We start from the raw sequence: 19,722 nt of genomic DNA, 5'->3' as shown, positions 1-19,722 counted from the left end.
TGGTGCCTCCTTACCAAGGAAGATGGCTCAGCAATCCAGGGTCAGCAACACCATGGCCACTGGGCTTCACAAACTGGGCTTTGTCTCAGCAAAGTGCTTTGTCTCCTCTAAGCCTCTAAAAAGCACCCTGTTTTCTTGGTGCTTAAAATTAAAAGTAAAGGGAGAAGCTGGGGTCCTGGCGCACGCTTGAGATCCCAAAGGCTAGGGAGGCTGAGACAGGAGGATCACAAGTTCAAAGCCTGTCTCAGCAACTAAGTAAGGCACTAAGCCTGTCCCTAAATAAAATATTAAAAAGGGGCTAGGGATATGGCTCAGTTGGTTAAGTCCCTCCGGGTTCAATTCTTGGTATCAAAAAAAAAAAAAAGAGAGAAAGAAAAGTAAAAGGAGGGATCCCCCCTTATTATTTTAAAGGAAGACTGTCAGTTGAAAAAAGTTTAGATTTTATTATGCTTAGTCCAGTTTTCCCTTAAACTTTAACTTCAGCTTAATCGTGGAGGGGTCACCAAAATTTCTCTGAAAAGTATTTCTTTAAAATATCATAAAGGATGTTCAAATGGCAGGAGTGTATGGTGGTTGTATGTTGGGGGATGGGGGTGTTTTGAGGGAAAGGCAAATAAGGAAAAGGAAAATGTGAAGATTCCAAAATGGAAATGAGAAATGGATTTTTTGCATTTGATTAAGTGGAAAAGTGTGGTCAGAAAGTTACGTATGTTCTGATTTTGAAACCCTTCGTCTCCTCTTAGGCTCAAGGGAAGGAAGGGCATAAAATCAAGTGGTATAAAATTAAAATTGTGTGAACCAGAGAACTAAAGCAATTCCACGCAAATTGCCTGAATACCCAAGCCAGCAAGCAGATGAGGGTGGGGGTGCGGATGGGAGAAAGGGAGAGGAAGAGTTGGGTATGGTTGCTATGGCAACCTCATGCTGATTGAAATGATTGTGGATTCCTGCCTGACTTTCTTTTTCCCTTCTGATCTGGTTCCTGGAGGTTTGCAGTTCTTGGGGTTCTTGGTGCAACCAAGTCAGCTCCCAGAGAGACATCATGGAACTAGAGCTGGTGGTCTTCTAGCAGGGCACAGGTGACTCAGACACCTGGGTGGAATAGGGTACAAAGAGATAAGGTTTAACCAGGGAGGTGGAAGTAAGCAAGATTCATCCAAATGCCAGGCTTCTAGGCCACATGCTGGCATGTCACAGCTCTGAAAGGATGGAACCAAAGCAAGACCATAGAAGCTAAATGCGTCTGTGAGAAGTCTTCTGAAGGTCAGGAAAAAAAAATGCTAATATTGACAAAATTTGAAACAAAGCTTTGTCTAGGGCAGGAATGGAAAGTAGTTCTCAAACTTGTATTTCTGAGCTTCAGATTCCTCATCTATAGGACCACAGAAACACCTATCTTGAAAGGCTGCTATGAGGAGCTGAGGCACAGGGGACTCTCCCGGCTCCTCAGCTTCTGTGCCTGCAATCTTTTCTGAGAGGGAGAACATGGATGGCCAAATTCAGAACAATCCCAAGTTCCTGGCTGATCTTGTTTCTACCTTAAAGGGGAAAACAAGAGATCAGAGTCATTGGCAAAGTTATAAGAAACCCTCATGGTAATTTTTATTTTCATAACAATAAAATATTAAAGATAACATGCCCAATAAAGTGACTATTAATGACATTTAATAGCATTAGTAAGAATGGGCAACATAGAATTAATTTCCATTTATCTTTTATCCTTCATTAATACTGGTGTATCACTGATAATGATGTTAATTGAGAAGAAAGGAGAGTGAAGGATTGTATTCATGATGAAAGCTTTCTACTCTGCTCCTCACATTCTTGCGATCCTCTAAATAGGTGCTCACACTGCCCACGTGTCGCCCCCTGTTGACTGTCACCTTCATCATATACAATGTTCCAGGCTTCACTTTTCTTGAAGAAAACCTGCACCATAGACAGAGATGTTTGGTTTGTTTTGGTTTAACTTGTTTGGTTGTATTTTTATTTCTCAAGAATGTGTAGGAAATCACATAAGCCTCATTACCCCTTAACATAGGCATACCTAAACTGCCCTTTGTTCAAAAATAATTTTCTCCAAGTACCTAATTTTCATGAAAGTTATATCCTTGGGCCTGATCTGAATTAAGGAGGAGAGGGTGGAAATGCTGGCTGGTACTTCAGCATCCTGACATCATAACCCAGAGTTTCTTGACCTGCTGTCCCTGAATCTACAAACAGAATGCAGACCTGTAAACCAACTGAAATTGTATTTGAGGAAAAATCTGCATATTGTTAAATATATGCAGTTTGCTGAAGGATTACCACAATCTGGGTGCCCTCTATCTGTTTTCTTACTGCAGTTGTGATTTCAGTGTATTACCCACTGAGAGTTTGGTCAGAGTAGGAAACAGGAGACATTAAAGTGTTTTTGTTTTTGTTTTTAAAGTTGTAGTTGAACAAAACGCCTTTATTTCATTTATTTATTTTTATGTGGTGCTGAGGATAGAACCCAAGGCCTCACACACACCAGGTGAGCGCTCTACCACTGAGCCACAACCCCAGTACCCATTAAAGTGTTTTTTGGGTCCCCCTCCCAGTCAGAGTCTGAACTAAAACTGACCTTTCCTATCTACAGTAATGTGACATATCCTCTGTAATACCATTAAACACTAATGAAGTAATACACACAAAATTTATATATTGAATTTTAATTAATGACTTCAGGTTTAGGGATGAAGTTTAGTGATATCTGCAACTTATTTTGAAATTCATCTAAATAATAGGATGGATACAAGGAAGGATGGATATGATAAAAAAGCAAATATTTCAGTATGTTAACTATAAAGTCTGCATATTGAGAACATGGATGTTCACTGTGTAATTCTTTCATTTTTTCTGTTTGAAAAATTTAATAAAATATTGGAAAAATAGGCAATCATAATATTTAAAGTACATGCAACTATGTATGACACAGCAGATTAGTGGAAGGAAGTGATAAAAGTTGGTTGCCTAAAATGGATATTTATTGATTCAATTTGGAGGCAATTCTTGAGTACATAGAAATAAATCTACATATGTTTGAATTTCAGTTGCAAATACTTTACAGCCAAGAAAAATTTTTGTAGCGTATGCACAGTGCTTAGCAAGATAGCTTTCCAAACAGTGACCATGATTGTGTATTTTGTCAGATTCTGTAGAGTTTGCAGTTTGACTTGGAGGTTCTTCTAACATAAAGTTTTCTTGCCATTAATTGATTTCTAAGTCTTTCTAAATATTTCCTTGCTTGATTATACACACCATTAATCAGAGAAATTCCCCTATATCTGGACAGTGTGTCCTAACTTATTTGAATCATCCATCTGTATTACATAGTCAGTCCTAACCATACTATCACAGAGAGCTAAGGGGAGAGTTGCTATGTTCTCCTTTACATTTTACCAAATGCACATCAATCCCCTAAAAAAATCATCCTGTTAAAATTTCTTTTAAATAAGGTAGTGCTGAGAGAGACAATTTGAGCTTTATTTTGTTAATCCAATCACAAGTGTTTTATATCCTATTTGGATTAAAATACCCAATAATTGATTATGAGAATTATGCAAGCTCTAGCACTGAAACTTGGGATATTGGTTAATTAAAAAATGAAAGATCTATTCCATTTTAGTATTTCAGGCCTGGGCTCATTACACATGACTTCTCATACAGAGAAACTGAATCTAATAATTGCAAAAGAAACAAAACTAAAACAGCTATTGAAGCCACTTGGACTGATTTATTTTAATTTATATGAATTAAATAAAATATAATTTATTTAAATATTATGTTTAAATGGACCTATAGTGATTGTTTTTCCCCATGATAACATGAAACAACTAAGTCCCTAGATTTTTTTATGATTATTATTCCAAATGATACCAGGATTGCAAAGTCAGAACTTTTGAAAAGGACTGAACTAAGAGACATGAGCCATGGGAGGCGCTTAGGGTGCTAGTTTAATGCCAACAGACTGGAAAACAAACAGCATAACCCAGACAAGATGTGACTTTGTTCTTTAGCATCCATGTGAAGAGGAAATCAGATCTTTCTGGGATGTGCTCACCTCTCACAGGTGTGTAAAAAAAAAAAAAAAAAATTTCACGTTCTCAACTTACTGCATTGTGTGTGGGATTGTGACTTGGGGCAAGGCAAAGGGGCACTACATCACTTCTTAGAATAAAAGCTCAATTCACTTAACTCAGTTGGTGCTTTTGTTTCAGTCTGCCACAAGTGGACAGTAAAAAAGCATGAAGCATCCCTTAATCCCAGGAGCCTGGGGTGTGCTGGCTACTCTCCCTGCGTTCTCCAGCTCTGTTGCCAGTGGAAGTGAGGGATTGACCCCAGGCCTCAACCACTGTTCTTTGCTCTGCCACTAAACCACTGAGCTGTTGGCACTTTGATTGTTTTATACCAGGAGGAAACCAACTGTGTTGATGTGAATGTCTTATTCATCAGACATTACAGGCTTCACAGTTTTAATGAGCTGAAACTCCTAGTCCAAGACATGCAGCCACAGTGAATCAAGTCAAGTGATATAGTGACGACATTTTCTAATTTAGTGCAGTTGCTCTTTAAAGGGTTTGATGGTATTTCAGAACTCTAAACACTGCAATTACAAAGTCTGTCTGAGGTTGTGTGTTAATCAAAAACAGCAAATTGTGCTTGACTTATAAAGGACAGCAGAGTAGTAAAGGTTGGAATTATTCTTGCATAGTTTTTCCTTTTAACCACGTAGACAACTGTGAAGACACAAGTGAACAAACTACTCACCAAATACCTAGGGTATCTTTCTGGCATATGAAAATGTCTAAGTTATTCCCAGGGGCTGTGTTTTAAAATTACAGTCCTTGGGAAGAAGCTTAGTTTCTATGTCATCATTCATCCTGAACACTGAATATTTCCTCAAGGGTGGAATAAAACATTTCAGCATTAAATGTTTCAAAATCTTGTACTGTGTGAGCAATTGCAAGAGTCATTTGGAGAACCAACTGCACTATCTGATTTCATGGCATATATTTACCCACAGCTTTCACAGAAGCAGCTCGAAATGTCCTGTGTGTGAAAAGTATGTGACTTTCTTAGGTTGGAACCTGGGACTCCCTGGCTCACAACTTCAGGCACCTCTTCACTGCAGACAGAATAAGGCATAAACTCCTGCCCAGAGCACTTAAGGCCCTCCCCTCTGTCCTGCTCACCTGCTTTTCAGCCTCCCTGCGTCCATTTGCATCATATCCCAACATGACATGCAGGCACGTGCCTGAGGCACTGGCCTTCACTGCCTCTCATGGTCCCTGGCTGTGTAAGACGGCCTCCTCTGTCCCTCTCTGTACATTCTGCTTTTACTTAGTCAAAGCCCAGCTCTTCCTCACTTTGCTGGCACCTCTAGGATAGCATTTATATTTTCCATTTTGACTTAGTTGTCCTGGCCATCCTCCCTCCGAACACTTGAGCTCTTTAAGGACATGCTGGTCAATGTTCAACTCTCAGCTCTTCAGAAAGCAGAAAAGCCCTGATGGGTTGTTCTTTTGTGTGTTGTGGTCTAAACACTCCCACGCTGGCTGATGGGTTTATCAGCTGGCTTGCAAAATTTTCCGACAATTTTAAAATTCAACTCTTAAACCAGTTCAAGTCAATTGTAGAACCCTCCTGGGACCTCACTTTATGAGTCCTGTTATTATTAATCCTCATCCCCCCTGAACACTGGGCTATGTTTAAAAAATAGATGCTCAGTAAATGTTTCCTAAATTGATTTAGAGAGGGCGTTGATGGTGTTGCTCCTCCATCACTGCTCCTACAGGCTCATTTCCTGCAGTGATCTGTGCAACATCTGCATTTATGGTCCATTCAGAGAGGTGGCCTTAGCCGGCTCCTCTCAGCACACCAAAGGCATGTGAATTGATGGATACATTGTTAAATGCACTCGAGTTACAGTGAGGAATGGTTGGTGGTCTTGACTTCTACAACCTAATCATTAGAGCAGAATGTGAGTCACTGTGACTTTAAATAAATAAGAAATAAAAGTCAAAACACGACTAGAGTCAAGATTGTGTCCCTCCCAAGAAGAGAAATGAAAAATCCCAGCACACTGTGGTGAGTCGAAAGGTGAAAAGGCTGCAGGTCCTGTTCCTGTCTCCCCACCCCTAAACCTGTTTTTTTGGAGTTTCCCATCTGTAACACTTTCACGACTCAACATTTTGAGGTTGAGATGTCAGCATATTTTTCACTTCGTGTAATAAAGTGCCAATCTTGCTGCCTCTATGGAAGTCACCCCATAACAATTCTGTTATTCCTGATAGAGTTTCCAACTCATTCTGATTTTCCTGTTTTAAAACCAAAGCTCCCCCCTCTTCAGGAAGTCCCTCAATCTGGGCAACCTGGGACTTCCCATAAAGGTTGTGGATCCTATGTGCATGCTCTGGGTGTTACCATAATCGACTTCCTATCACTGATGTTCCAGAAGACATCTAGTCAATGACTAAAAAGATTTGAACCTTAACTTTTTTTTTCTGGTTTATAAAACCTGTTCTCTTCTATGGTCCTATTTTTCAGGCACTTTTGTTAACATAAATGAGAGAGGCCTCTTGATAGGGAAAAACACCACATGAGCACAAAATGCTAGGATTTACTTCTCATAACCATATTCATAGCATTCTGTAATTACAACTTTTAGAATTCATATTGGGTATTATAGAAATATAGCATCTAGTTATGGGACAACTAATATCAAAATACTTTAAAACAACCAGTTATTATTTGTGTGGAGTGCATGCCAGAGGACTTTACCTGTGAATAAAACCTTCACTTCTATGGTTCACTGATTTGTTCCTGATGGAGAAGTTTGCTCACTGACATTGTAGTGAGGCAGCCAATTGAAGGGGAGCTTAGCTGGCTGTCCAGATCCTCATCCCTTAGCACGGACTTGCTGGATCTGCCTCACCGTCTATAGACATTTCCTGGTGGAAAAAATGTGTTCAAGTCATGTCTACAATGTGTCACTTTGTAACCATGTCAGAATATGTTCCCACAAGAATAGATGTTCCTGCTATAATGTAACATCCACATTTCTGCCTATGTTCAGTAAAATACTACACTAAAATCTATAGGGCTTATATAGGGAAAAAAGAGAATGAGGGGTAAACCATTCAGAATGCATTCAACTTAATAATACAGCACTCACATATGCAACAAAAACACTAATAAAAATACTAGAAATTTATGGGTGGAAGAAGCTGGATGTCAAGATTGAGGCTACTATATTAGGTGAAAGGGCAAGCTGCTCAAGGACCCAGGAGAACTGTACAAAAAACAGTTAATTTCAAAACACAGCCTGTAGCCAAACCAAGCATAAAGGAGACATGTGGGGTAGATGGACAGCACATACCATACCATATGCCTCTGCAGCTTGCATGCAACTGTGTTTGGGTGTCTTGCACATGGCTGCTGTTACTTGGTACCGCAAAGCTTTAAGCATTGCAAAGAAATTTCTCATGAAATTTCTGGTTTATGCTGACATCATTATATCCCATCATTCGTATGGGATCTAATTATGCCATAGAAATGAATATTTTAGCTTTGCAAGTTTCTACTGAATAAGATGGTGATCATATATATTGAATTCAAAACCTTAAGCATAAAAACTTCTTATGCTTCAACATGTTGGACAATAACACCAGACAAATTTCATTCTGGAAAAAAGGAATTAACACAAAATGGAGTCACATCTCTTCTGAAATCTTGTAATTAAAGTCCAACATAAACTCTCATGTTTCTCTGACTAGTGACTTAGAAGTGGTTTTATAAGATGTGTGTGTTAAGTTGTAAAAAAAAAAAATGCACACACTCCTGAGTTACATGACTTTGTACTTGATTTATTTAAATATAATTTAGTAGGACAGTAATATATAAGGAGGGTTAAAGGGTCAGAATCCTATTTAATTAACTTATACCCACTTGGGAGCCAGTCACTTATAAAGGTATGCTAAGCAAATAAATCTTCAAATAATGTAAAATCCTTGAAAAGAATAAGCCACCTTTGGTGAAGCCTTTTCTATTAAGCCTGTCATTAATATGATTTCAGTGAGCTATTTCAAACAGTTTTTATACATATGTCTTGACATATATTCATATATTTAATTTTTTAAGATCACATCATTAAAATGATTTCAATGAGCTATTTAAACCTCCCAGTTTTGTATGTACATAAATATATACATATAAATGTGTTTTCTTTTATTTATATTTAATTTTTTAAAAATCCCAAAGAACCATAGGCCGAGTTTTATATAAAGGAGCTTGGCTAGGGTAGAATAGAGATGCTTCGAATTAGACAGAGGAGAGTGAAGGGAGGGGAGGGGGCATGGGGGTAGGAAGGGTAGGGGAATGAATTTGACATTATGACCCGGTGTGCATATATGATTACATGACTGGTATAATTCTGCAACATGCACAACCAAAAGAATGAGAAGTTATACTCCATCTATGTATGATGTGTCAAAATGCATTCTACTATCATGTATAACTATTAGAACAAATTAAATTATTTAGAAAAAATCACTGTATATATGATTTTTTTCAAGAAAGATTAAATGTGCCTTGGTGGTTCTGAGAAGACCTAGATCAGGAATTTCCTCACACCTTCTTGGCATTCATTGAGGTAAATAGTCTCAGGGTTGCTTTCTTTTTGTCTGTATTTGTCTGAAATATGACCAGTGTTTTACATTTGCATAAATCTGATGTAATCAATAGACTCACCATTAAAATAGATCATTCTTTTAAATGTAGGCTAATTACACGTCCTATAATGCCTGGTCTTTAATGAGGATTTCAATAAATGTTTGTTGATAATGAAGATTATTAAAATGATATGTTAAGTCCATCTCCTCATGTGAGAAATGCTTTGTTTTGCAATGTTAGACTTACAGCTTTGCCTGAAAATTTTTAATTAAAATCACCACTTTGGCATAAAGCTTAAAATGTGCAGAGTTGCTGCAATTAGCTCATTGTGCATCCATATGGATGTTACCAAACAGCTTTCAACTTAAAGGATTTGGGCCATTTTGAATGATGGACCTTCTGTTAAGCCTAAAACAAAGCCTGTCTGTCTCTGTGTTCATTTTAATTAATATTATCTTGCTGGTCTCAAAGATGTGCTCTCTTTTGGAGGGAAGAAGCATGATTACATAAATCAGAAATAACTTACAGAAGTGGGTCTTACTAATTTTCTGCTTCCTTCTGTTTCATGCCACTTCCTTCCACCCCCCCCACCCCCCCAGGAGCCTCACAGTAGTTTCAGAGAAATTGAAAAACAGTGATTCAGATGTTCGTTAGCCACATTCTAACAACCTCACTCAAAAAATTATGAAGTTAAGCTGACCTCAGATTTTGTGAATTCAGTGAGAAGTCTAAAACTTACCATTTTGAGTCCAACATGGATATAAAATCTACAGTATAAAAGTTGATTATGACTTATTAATATTTGCACTTGGCTAGGCACTTACGGCTTACTTACGGACCTTACCTGCAAACTTTCTTTTTCTACGGTAGCAAACTGAACCCAAAGATGAATGACACACACACACACACACAAAAATTGTTTTGTTTACTTTTCTTGGTATTCTAAGCAGAAGAGCTCAAAGTGTCAGAGCCTTGTAGGGGTGATTGTTTTCTGAACACTTTTCATGTGAAACCTGGTTGATACTATACTTAGGAGAGAGGAGCATTCTGGACTTTCTGCTCTCATCAAAATCAGATTAAGTTCTACAGAGTTGTATTTTAATCAAGACCCTGATTTGCTAACTGTTTTCAAATATCTGTCCTACAACTACTCTCCACATACCCTCAGAAAGACACTGGCCCTGCTGCCTGCTGGGCACTATCTGTCTGGTGCCCAGATAAATCCAATTTTGAATGCTGGGTTTAAAAGCAAACTGCTAAAATGAGTTTTTAAAATTCTTCATTGGATTCTTCAGAAGAGAGTAAATGTGAAAGATTAAAAAACAAAATTTTAATTTACCAGAACACATGGGTAAACTAATTCATCCAACATGTGAGTGGAAAGGCACAAAATCAGTATGTCCTCTACAGAATACCAGCATAGCAAATCCTCAGCAAATTTTGATTTTTCTTTTATTCTAGCACTATGGAAATTCATTCCCCATATCCTCTAGATTTGGCATGAAGCCATCGTAATTTTTCCACATTACTTGGAATATTTATTTTTTAAAGCATGTAATTAACTACATACCTGTATTTAAATGCCTCCTATGTACCAGTATTTTGAATTCTACATTTGAGAAAGTTTTAGTTTTACTGTAGACAGAAGCAGATAAAGCCAAACTTGGTCAAGTGATATTCACTTATTTCTAGAGGAGAACCTAATAATTTTATAATTCTAAACCACATGTGCTGCTGTGAGGGAGCTTCCTTTCTCTCAAATTGTGTTTCTTCCTTCTTTACAAAGAAGTCTCTGCAATAGAAAGGAGCGGATTACCCTACAGCTTCACATACATCCTGAAGAATATCCTGTTCACAATTTAGGCAAGGAAAGGAAACCCTACAGTTGTTTTAATTTGGAATCAAAATAATCACTTCTCTCCAGTGAGTCTTAGAGGAGGGAATGTGCCAGAGTCTTCCTGTAGAAAAAAAGAATACTTTGAGGAGGGGTAGTGAACAGCAAAAATAAATAAATAAAATAAACACAATCCCTTGGCAAGGGTAAACAGGCCAGCGCTAAACAGGCATCTGATCATGCCGGAGTGCCCTGAGCTGGGTCCTTGGCTCTGGTGTCCCTCTGGTATGTTAACTCTGTGTGTGTGTGTGTGTGTGTGTGTGTGTATGCACGCACTCATTTGTGTAGGTGTGTGTGTGTGTGTATGTGTGTACACACAAAGACTTATCAGGGCACACAGAGGGAATTAGAAAGAGCCTGGCCCATTTTTAATTTGGGTCTGTTTGCTTGCATTTAGCACTTAAGGGCTTCTACATTCAGTTTGCTCAAAAGAGTGATGAAGCACTCCTTGCTTGTGCCTCAAATCAGAAATGCATGAAGTGCAGCTGCAGAGATAATACATTTTCCCCAAAGGCTTTGGCTGAGCAAATTAGGTGTCAATGGGGTGCCTGCGCAGGCAGTACTCTCTCTAATTAGTCTCTTGAGCCTAGTTGGTGGCGGGTATGAGATGATCTAATCAATTGGTCTGTGTCTGATGGTTCGTGTAAAAATCCTACCAGGCAGACTGTCTCCCACAGGTCACCCACCTGCACAGCGGGACTGCTCATTTTCATTTTTCATCTCCTCCATCACATGATGCTGACAGTTGGTTTTAAGAAAATTGAATCCAAAAAATATCTAGTTCATAGGGCACATGGGTCAGAACAAAGTTGCATTATGGGTACCAGCAATCCAATTAATTAATATTTATAGCTGAGAAGCTCTATGTAGATATTTCTGAATAAGGATTTTATCAATTGAATCCAATTTCGGGTTTAAAACATTCATTTCTAGAGAAAGAACATTGTAAAAGCTGAAAGCAAGATAAAAATGGCATCCATTAATCTTATGATCATATACCTATGAGTGTATGTGCACATAGTTAAGCTTATAATTCATAGTCACTGTTCATTTGTATTGTGCAGGCAATGTATTTTAATTATCAATCAAACATAAGGGGAAAGATTTACCCTGATGTATTTTACCTCCCTGTGATAGTAGTATAATTTCTTTCCTTCCACCTAATTCCCTACCCATCAAATGCATAATTACATTTACATTTTAAAAATACTTTTTCTAGCAATAAACTGATCTACCTCATATGTGTTTATCAAAAATTGAAGCTGATGCTGCCCAAGAAAGGATGAGGGACATCCCATGCTCTGGTGAACAGTATTAGGCAGGGTAGGTGGCACAATGTGGTCTATTCAGTCATCTCACAGAGACAGCAGTCTTACTCTGGTTGGCACCTCCTTTATTTTCTTATTATTGGTTTCTTCCATTAATGTCAGAACCAAATCTAAGTAATGGACTTACCATAATCATTGCATTCACTGTTATCCAATTACTGTTATTATCTATTATCCTTTATTATCCAATTCTGCTTTCACCCTAAGTTAGCCATTAGTTAACCCAGCAATTATACTCAAAAGAATCAGGAAGAAGGCAAGTGCGAATATCATTGGTAGCAAAAAAACAGTCGTAAATCAATCCAACAGATAATAACATGGTATTGATTATGGTGACATCATAGTTTAGTATTACATGAAATCAAATGTATTGGAAATCTAATCATTTCTTTCAAACAGAATTAGAGTAAAAAACAACAACTACAAAGAAGTGTGGCCTACAGGAAGGTGTCAATCTTATCCACCATTCTCCACTGGTGGCGTGTCATCTATGGATGGCCTGCTCTGTACCCAACACTGTCACTGGGCACTGTTGCTACAATAAATAGCTGCTTTGTATGAGCAATTTCAGCAACACGCAGGAACAGAAACACGGTGCTCACCCTCAGTAAAGGCACCATGAAGGAACTAACTCCAAGTCTGAGAACATCTTCCACTTCCATATTTTCAGATTCTACCTTTTCCCCTTCCTGTTCATTCAACAACTATTTATTGAGTGCTTAAGCCAAGCCTGAGCTGCGATCTGGGAAACATAGGCCAACAAAATCAAAAAGAACCTAAACTTAAGAACCTAAAGATGCCATCTGCCCTCTTACTGCTTCTTGAGAGGAAGTGTCTTGGAAGGGACTAAACCAAGTCCTAGTCAAGAGGTCAATTGGGCACCAGTTCTCCATTGTGTTGATTATTTGACACCAAATTAAATGACACCAAACCTGTCATTTGGGTGTTGTTGTAGGAACTCTATGCCTAGAGAGTAGATGTCTGGGTTAGGCAGCCTTCTGCTTAAGTAACACAGAAGGAAAAGGAAGTTTTTGTCATCTTCTGAATAAAATGTGTCCGAGATTGGTAGTGGGGTTGGAACTGGATAAAGTGTCTATTGACCAGTGGATCTGAAATACTGTGGGGCCAAGTGCTGTCTCTCCTTGATGTCATCGGCCTCAAGAAAGATAGGGCCTAATCAGAATGTGTGCTAATATGGGAGCAGCAGGTACAGGAAGGGTAAATGTTCTCCATTTCCCTGGGAGAACAAGGGTGAGATGGTTGTTCCATGGAATTATTTTCTACAGTGGTAGATTCTTTAAGACTTGATAGACAGGTACAATGGCACACGCCTGTAAACCCAGCAACTCAGGAGGCTGAGGCATAAGCCAGCCTCAGCAACTTAATGAGGCAACTTGGTGAGACCCTGTCTCAAAATAAAAAAAATAAAAGGGAGTAGGAATGTGACCCAGTGGTTAAGCACCCCGAGTTCGATTTGCAGTACCGCCCTCAAGAAAAAAAAAAAAAGAAACTGAAAGAAAGAAATGACTTGAAAAAAGCATATCTGGGCAACCAGGCAGGGGTGAGGGATGTCCAAGTGAGCCAAATAAAGAAATGTCCACAAAACAGCAAGTATTTGAGATAACAACTGAGAAGTTTGGACTTAATGATATCAAAGGGCTTATATATGGTTTCCATTCATACCCAGGCCTCTCTCAGAAACCAAAGAGAAAGGCTTTTGTTTACTGATACAGTCATTATACATATAGAACTCTCAGGAATAGAAGGTTGTCCCTGCCTCACACCATATGTAAAAATTAACTCAAAATGGAGTAAATATCTAAATGTAAGGGCTTAAACTATTAAGACCATAGAAGAAAATGTAGGAGTAAATCTTTATAACCTTTAATTTCACAATGAGTTTTCAGATATGGCGCCAAAAGTACAAACAACAAAGGAAAAAATTTATAAAATGGACTTTGAAATTAAAATTTCTGTGCATCAAAGGACAAAATCAACAGAAAAGGCAGGCCATGAAATAGGAGATAATATCTGCAAATCATATATGTGATAAGGGATTAATATCCAAAACACATAAAGAACACCTACAACTCAACAAAAAGACAATCTGATTTTAAAAAGAGCAAGACTTGATGTTTGTCCAAAACAGATACTCACTTATATGGCAAAAAAATAAATAAATAACCACATAAAAAGATGTTCAATATCACTAGTCATTAGAGAAATGTAAATTAATGCCAATGAAATGCAAACCAGTTCATGACACTAGGATGGCTATAATTTAAAAAATAAAGCAGAAAACAACAAGGATTGGCAAGGGTGTGGAGAAATTGGAACCCTTCTGCATTGCTGACAGCAATGTAAAATGGTGCAGTGAATGTGGAAAACAGTTTTAAAACAGTTTGGCAGTTTATCAAAAAGTTAAAATGGAATTGCCATATGACCAAGAAATTTTCACTCCTAGGTATATACCCCAAAGAATTGGAACTAGGCATTGGAACAGACATTTGTACTTGAATGTTCATAGCATCACTATTCACAATGGCCCAAAAGTGATACAATCCAATATACATTAACTGATGAATGAATGAAAAAATGTGGTCTATCCACACAATGTTATTCAGCCATATAAAATAATGCAGAACTGATACATACTACAATATGAATGAACTTCAAAAATGTTATGCTAAGTGAAAGCAGCCAGGTCACATATTCTATGATTTCATTTATATAAAATATCCAGAATAGGTAAATCCATAAAGACAGAAAGATGGTTAGTGGTTTCCAGGCGATGGGGTAAAGGAAGACTGGGGAATGACTGCTTAAACAATATGGAGTCTCCTTTGGGAGTGATGAAAATGTTGTGGAACTAGAAAGGAACAATGGTTGTGCAACATTGTGAGTGTACAAAATGTCACTAAATTATATACTTCAAAATGGTTAATTTTATGTTGTATGAATTTCATCTCAATAAAAAAAGGAAGGTTAACCTTCTGAAAAATTATCATGATAAGTGGGAGAAATGAGTGAGAGTAGGGATGTGCTGTTTTGATGGCTCTTAATGTATGAGTGAAACTTTTGACTTTCTTGGTCAAGATATTGCCAGGTTACTGCCATGCAGGAGGGTGCCCTTATTGGTGCGGCCACTGGAGGCAGCAGGGCACCTGCACTATGAAGTCTCCAAACAAAGTCAAAACCTGTGAGATTAGACTCTCTCCCAGGTTGCCTCTGTGTCAGGGAGGATGACAGCATGGCCATGTAGATGGAGACAGGCAGGCCTGGCCAGGACTCAGTGGCCAGGAACTAGCTTTTAAACCTGGTGGGTGGGTTCTGAGACACAGTGGAGCTGATGGATCAATTCTTAAGGCTGTGTGATGTGAACCCGGGATTCTCACCCTAACCTGGCCAAATGTTCTTTTCCCATCCTAGAGATTCAACAAAGATGTTTAAGGGCTAAAATGAAGGGTAGAGAGACACTCAGGGAACATTCCTTCTTGCTTCCTGAACCAATCACTTATCAAGTTTTAGGCAGACGTCATGAGGAAGGTACCATCCCGTGCAGGATGTTGGGTCTGCCAGCTCAGGTCACTCTGGTCACTTCTCATTCTACTGAGACCAAAGTAACAGGTAATAGGCAGCTCAGGAATTCTATCCAGCTGATTTGTTTTAAAAGCATGTATGTGATCCATTTTTCTATTTTATGTTCATAAAAGTGAACATAATGTTATGCCCTTTAAATGGTGTATATGATGCTACAGGGCCTTAATTAAGACCAGTGGTACTACTAATGATTTGGGAAAGGAAATATGTTGAGTTTCTGTTTCTTAAGTAATCTAAAGGAAGTTAGACCACTTAAATTCATGGAGTTAAATTATTTTTTAAGGGAAGAAAATGCAATCAGAACATTTGTTTATTATATTAGAATTTTTTTGGTTAAGGAAACTATTCTACCTCAAATATATATGTGCTTCGGGTGGCTGTGAAAAACCCTGGTGAGCTCGCTGTGGCCTGACCAATTTTGATGTCTTGTGTAATTTAGGAAAAATAAATGAAGTAAGTTTTTTTATACATATATAAAACAATTTTCTCTCTTCCTCCTCCCAGGATTAAGTTGTCATCAATCTGGGAAGAAAAAAAAAAAAAACATTAACGAAGTGGCCAATAATGTGAAGGGAATCATGGATCAGTTTCCTTTCGCTCCCTGCGGTGGATTTCACTTACGAGAAAATTGAAGCTGGCAAGACCCTGTTTTCTCTGCAATTTATTTAAAACCTTGCACGCATTTGGATACCTTGTGATTTCCAAGAACTATGTGAAGATTAAGCTTGGCTTCCTGATACATGGCATGTATTCTTTTCAGTCTTTTGTGTTTGATTTTGTTTGATTTCCCTCTGCAGCCCAGCATCTCTGTAAAGGTTTTTATGCTTTCACCAGCCATGTTTTAAATACATTAAGACAACACATTTGGCGTTCACACTTCTTCAGTAATGTCTGTACTTGAAAGCCACACAGTGGCATAAAACAATGTGTGTTTTCTTTGAGAGCAGTGCACATTTTGCAACCACTAGGAAGGACATTTTTCGCTAAAGCAAACCCCTGTTCACTGACTGACTAGACAGCATGGTCCCAGACTGTGGGACCCCACCTGTCGCTCACCTTTTGAGGATGTTTGCAAATGTGTGTGTTTTTTTTTCCCCCTTTGGAAATAACTGTGCATTTGTATAGGATACTGGATCTGCTTAGCATTTTCAAGCCACATAGCGTGACTGTTTTCCAAGCAGGTTGAAGATGAAGCAGCAAGTACCAAGCATTTAGAAGGAAGTTAAGGGAAATTGCTTATTTTTCAACCTCTATTGTGGTAACTTTTTACATGTGTCCTGGGTCTTGTCAACATCTCATTTTCCCCCATCCATTCTGTTACACTTTGTATCTTCTAAATGGAGAAAATAATGAGGAACAGAATGTTTAAAACTTGGATGCAAAAGGCTGTATGGATGGGCCCTGGAAGCAGTCTTGGTTAATGAACACTTGCAAAGCAAATTACAGAATTACCCAGAGTCAAAAGTTTGCTCAGTTACAGCAATGCACCTTTGACTTACATTTTTAAAAAACATTCCAAGCTGATTGAAAGGCATCGTAGGGTACCTGACTTTAAAGAGGCTCCTGGAATAACTGTTCAAATGCAGGTTTTAGAAACAATGCAGGATTCTTGCTTTAAAGGTGAAAATGGGGGGGGGGAAGAAAAGAAAGAAAGGCTTCACTTCCCTTATTTAAGGAGTTGAGGACCTTGGAGGACGAAGGTGAGTCTGGGAGCCTGGGGAAAAAGTGCTCAGGGTACAAAGTGCTCTGATATGGAGGGGTTCTCCTGATGGCAGGCCAGCTCACATGGGGTGGGCCTTCCTGCTGAATCCCAGTAATACTGAGGCCACAGGGCAGTTAAACTTCATCTAAAGCATGAACTTAGCTCCTCTAAGCAAATTCCCATGAAAATACCTCCACATACATTGTTTTACATTTTCCTGTTATGTCAGAAGGAAGGAGAAACTACAAGCTTGAAATGTGTCACACATTTTTAGAATCAAAACTAGGAATTATGATCCAAATAGACAAGGGCTTCCTGAGAGTTGGGTGAGGGAAAAGCATTTCTACAAACCCGAAATCTCTACGGAAGTGGACTCAGCATTCCTAAACCCTAACATGGTATTATCTCTGGAGTAAAGTGCAAGTAGATATGTCAAGGGTCCTAACTCATCCAAATGTAGCCTTCTTTTAAACTTACAAATGCCAAGCAAAGAATTATTTACAGATTGGTTTGAAAGAGAGCAAAAGACACCCAAAGCTAGAGTGTTTTTCTGTTTGTTGCCTAGAAATCCTTTTCATTCCTCTTTCATTCATTCCAACTCACCGGAAGTCTTTAGAAGTATTTCAATTTAAAGTATACTTAATATTAGGATTTCTTAAAGGAAATATGGGGAGAAAAGTTGACATTTAATGAAAAGCAGCCTTCCTTGTGATTTGTTTTAAGTCATTCATTTGGGGTAGAGTCATAATTTTTATATTTTACTAAGTTTACATTAAGAGTTTGCTGATTAAATCTTAGTATTTAATAAGTTTCTAACTTGGAATTTTGAAAATATTCACTGTTGGAAGTCTTCAATAGGAATGTAAGGCTAATTAGAGATCTGTGCTCTTGTATAGACAACTTCTTCTGGGAAGTAAAACAATACCACTCAGTGTGCATGTAAGGGGAATCTGTCATTACAGAAATGTGATGATCAGAAGTTGGAAGGTTTTGAGTTCCCCATTCTTGCCACTGATACACGAAATCCAAAGTTCTGTTTTGTCTCTCTCCTTTTCTATTTGCAGACACATTCTCCCTCCCCTGCATTTCATTCCTGCCTTCTCTGAGGGCAGTCATGAAAATTAATACAGACTGTTCATTAACAGAGTTATTATACTATTGAGAAAGCACTGGGATGTTTTGTGAGGTTATTTTTATATGAAGGAATAGCTTGAATTTGAAGAGCTGGTAAGAAGAGTTACAAATACCTTAACACAGTGATGGTATCGCCATGACATCACTGCACACAGTGTTCTGAAAGGACAGGGACAGTTTGACTGACTTAAAAATACAAGATACATAGGACATGAAAACACCTATTTAAATGCTCAGAAAAAAAAAAAAAAGGTCCAAGGCAGAGTGGCTGTCCATCCATGAAGCAGGGATGAGAAGCTAATTCTACCTCCCAAGAGTGATTAAAAAGTTTCCAGGGGAGCCTCCAGGCTTGCAAAAAAAAAAAAAAAGCAAAGCCTCTTAGTATCCTTTCCTCTGTGTGTATATGACAGCCAGTACCCTAGGTATGCATCTATATAAGATACTCATCTGTGAATATTACTGGGTTTGTAATCTTTGTTATATAAGAGGATGTTTAGGCTGTACATACTGGGGCAGATTATTGCCTGCCCCCTATACATAGGAATATGCTCATAATTGCGCATAACTTCCATCTCCTTTACTGGCTTGTAGGCAGAAGAAACTATGTATGTTACTTATGTTACTGCCTTGAAGTCTTCTCATACACCAAAAGAAAAATTTAAGAATCTCAAATAACATAAGCAATTTCCTATTCTCATTCCCCTTCCCACAGCAGCATATTTTAGAGGGACATACAAAATCTAAATTCTCAGTTCAGGAGTGGACTTGAAAAAAATTTGTTTTTATCTTTTTATTATTTTTTTTTGTATGATGCACTGAGATGTGTACTTTCTAACGAAGTTGGTACCTAAGAAATGTGGTAGCATCATTCAGAAAACTATTATACTTCAAAGTGACATATAGTAAGGAGAATGGAATAATACATGTTGCATATTTGTTACCAATTGTAATTTGTCTGTATTATGAAGGATGTAATGGTTTGTCAGCTGTCACTGTTGTTTCCTTGTAACATGATATGGAATAAAAGTATAGCAAAACCTCCATACTCTCCTTGGTACATCTTCTTCATGAGTGCCCAATAAGATCATAGACAGCATCAAAGAAACATTGTCTTAAAGCTCTTGGACACACTATTCTCAAAGAATGAAATAAGAACCAAACACACAATATGTTTAGAAAGAGTGAGTTAACCAGAATGTTCCAAGAATCTCGCAAATCCTCCCCTTTCCTTGATTTGCTATGCCAAATTTAGGTAGAAGACTAGGGGCAGTGCAGAACAAATCTGTGAGCTGCAGGAATTCCCCTGGCCCCTCCATGATGTTGACCATATGTTCTACCCATCTCAGATGCATCTGGAGCCTATCTGGTTT

The 19,722-nt window shown here is 38.2% G+C and overlaps 1 protein-coding gene across 4 annotated transcripts in view; it reads left to right on the top strand.

The window, feature by feature from the left end:
- Positions 1–19,393, top strand: part of Cdk14 (cyclin dependent kinase 14) — a 701,075-nt gene extending 681,682 nt beyond the window's left edge. For all 4 annotated transcript variants that reach the window (XM_078040445.1, XM_005334679.5, XM_021732783.3 and 1 more), the window contains one exon: positions 16,021–19,393. The gene's annotated coding sequence lies outside the window, so the exon portion shown is untranslated. The remainder of the gene's footprint in view (positions 1–16,020) is intronic.
- Positions 19,394–19,722: the final 329 nt, after the last annotated feature.

This window comes from Ictidomys tridecemlineatus, chromosome 2 (assembly GCF_052094955.1).
Source record: "Ictidomys tridecemlineatus isolate mIctTri1 chromosome 2, mIctTri1.hap1, whole genome shotgun sequence".
In the NCBI taxonomy this organism is placed as follows: domain Eukaryota; kingdom Metazoa; phylum Chordata; class Mammalia; order Rodentia; family Sciuridae; genus Ictidomys; species Ictidomys tridecemlineatus.
This window is presented reverse-complemented; position numbering and strand designations above follow the sequence as displayed.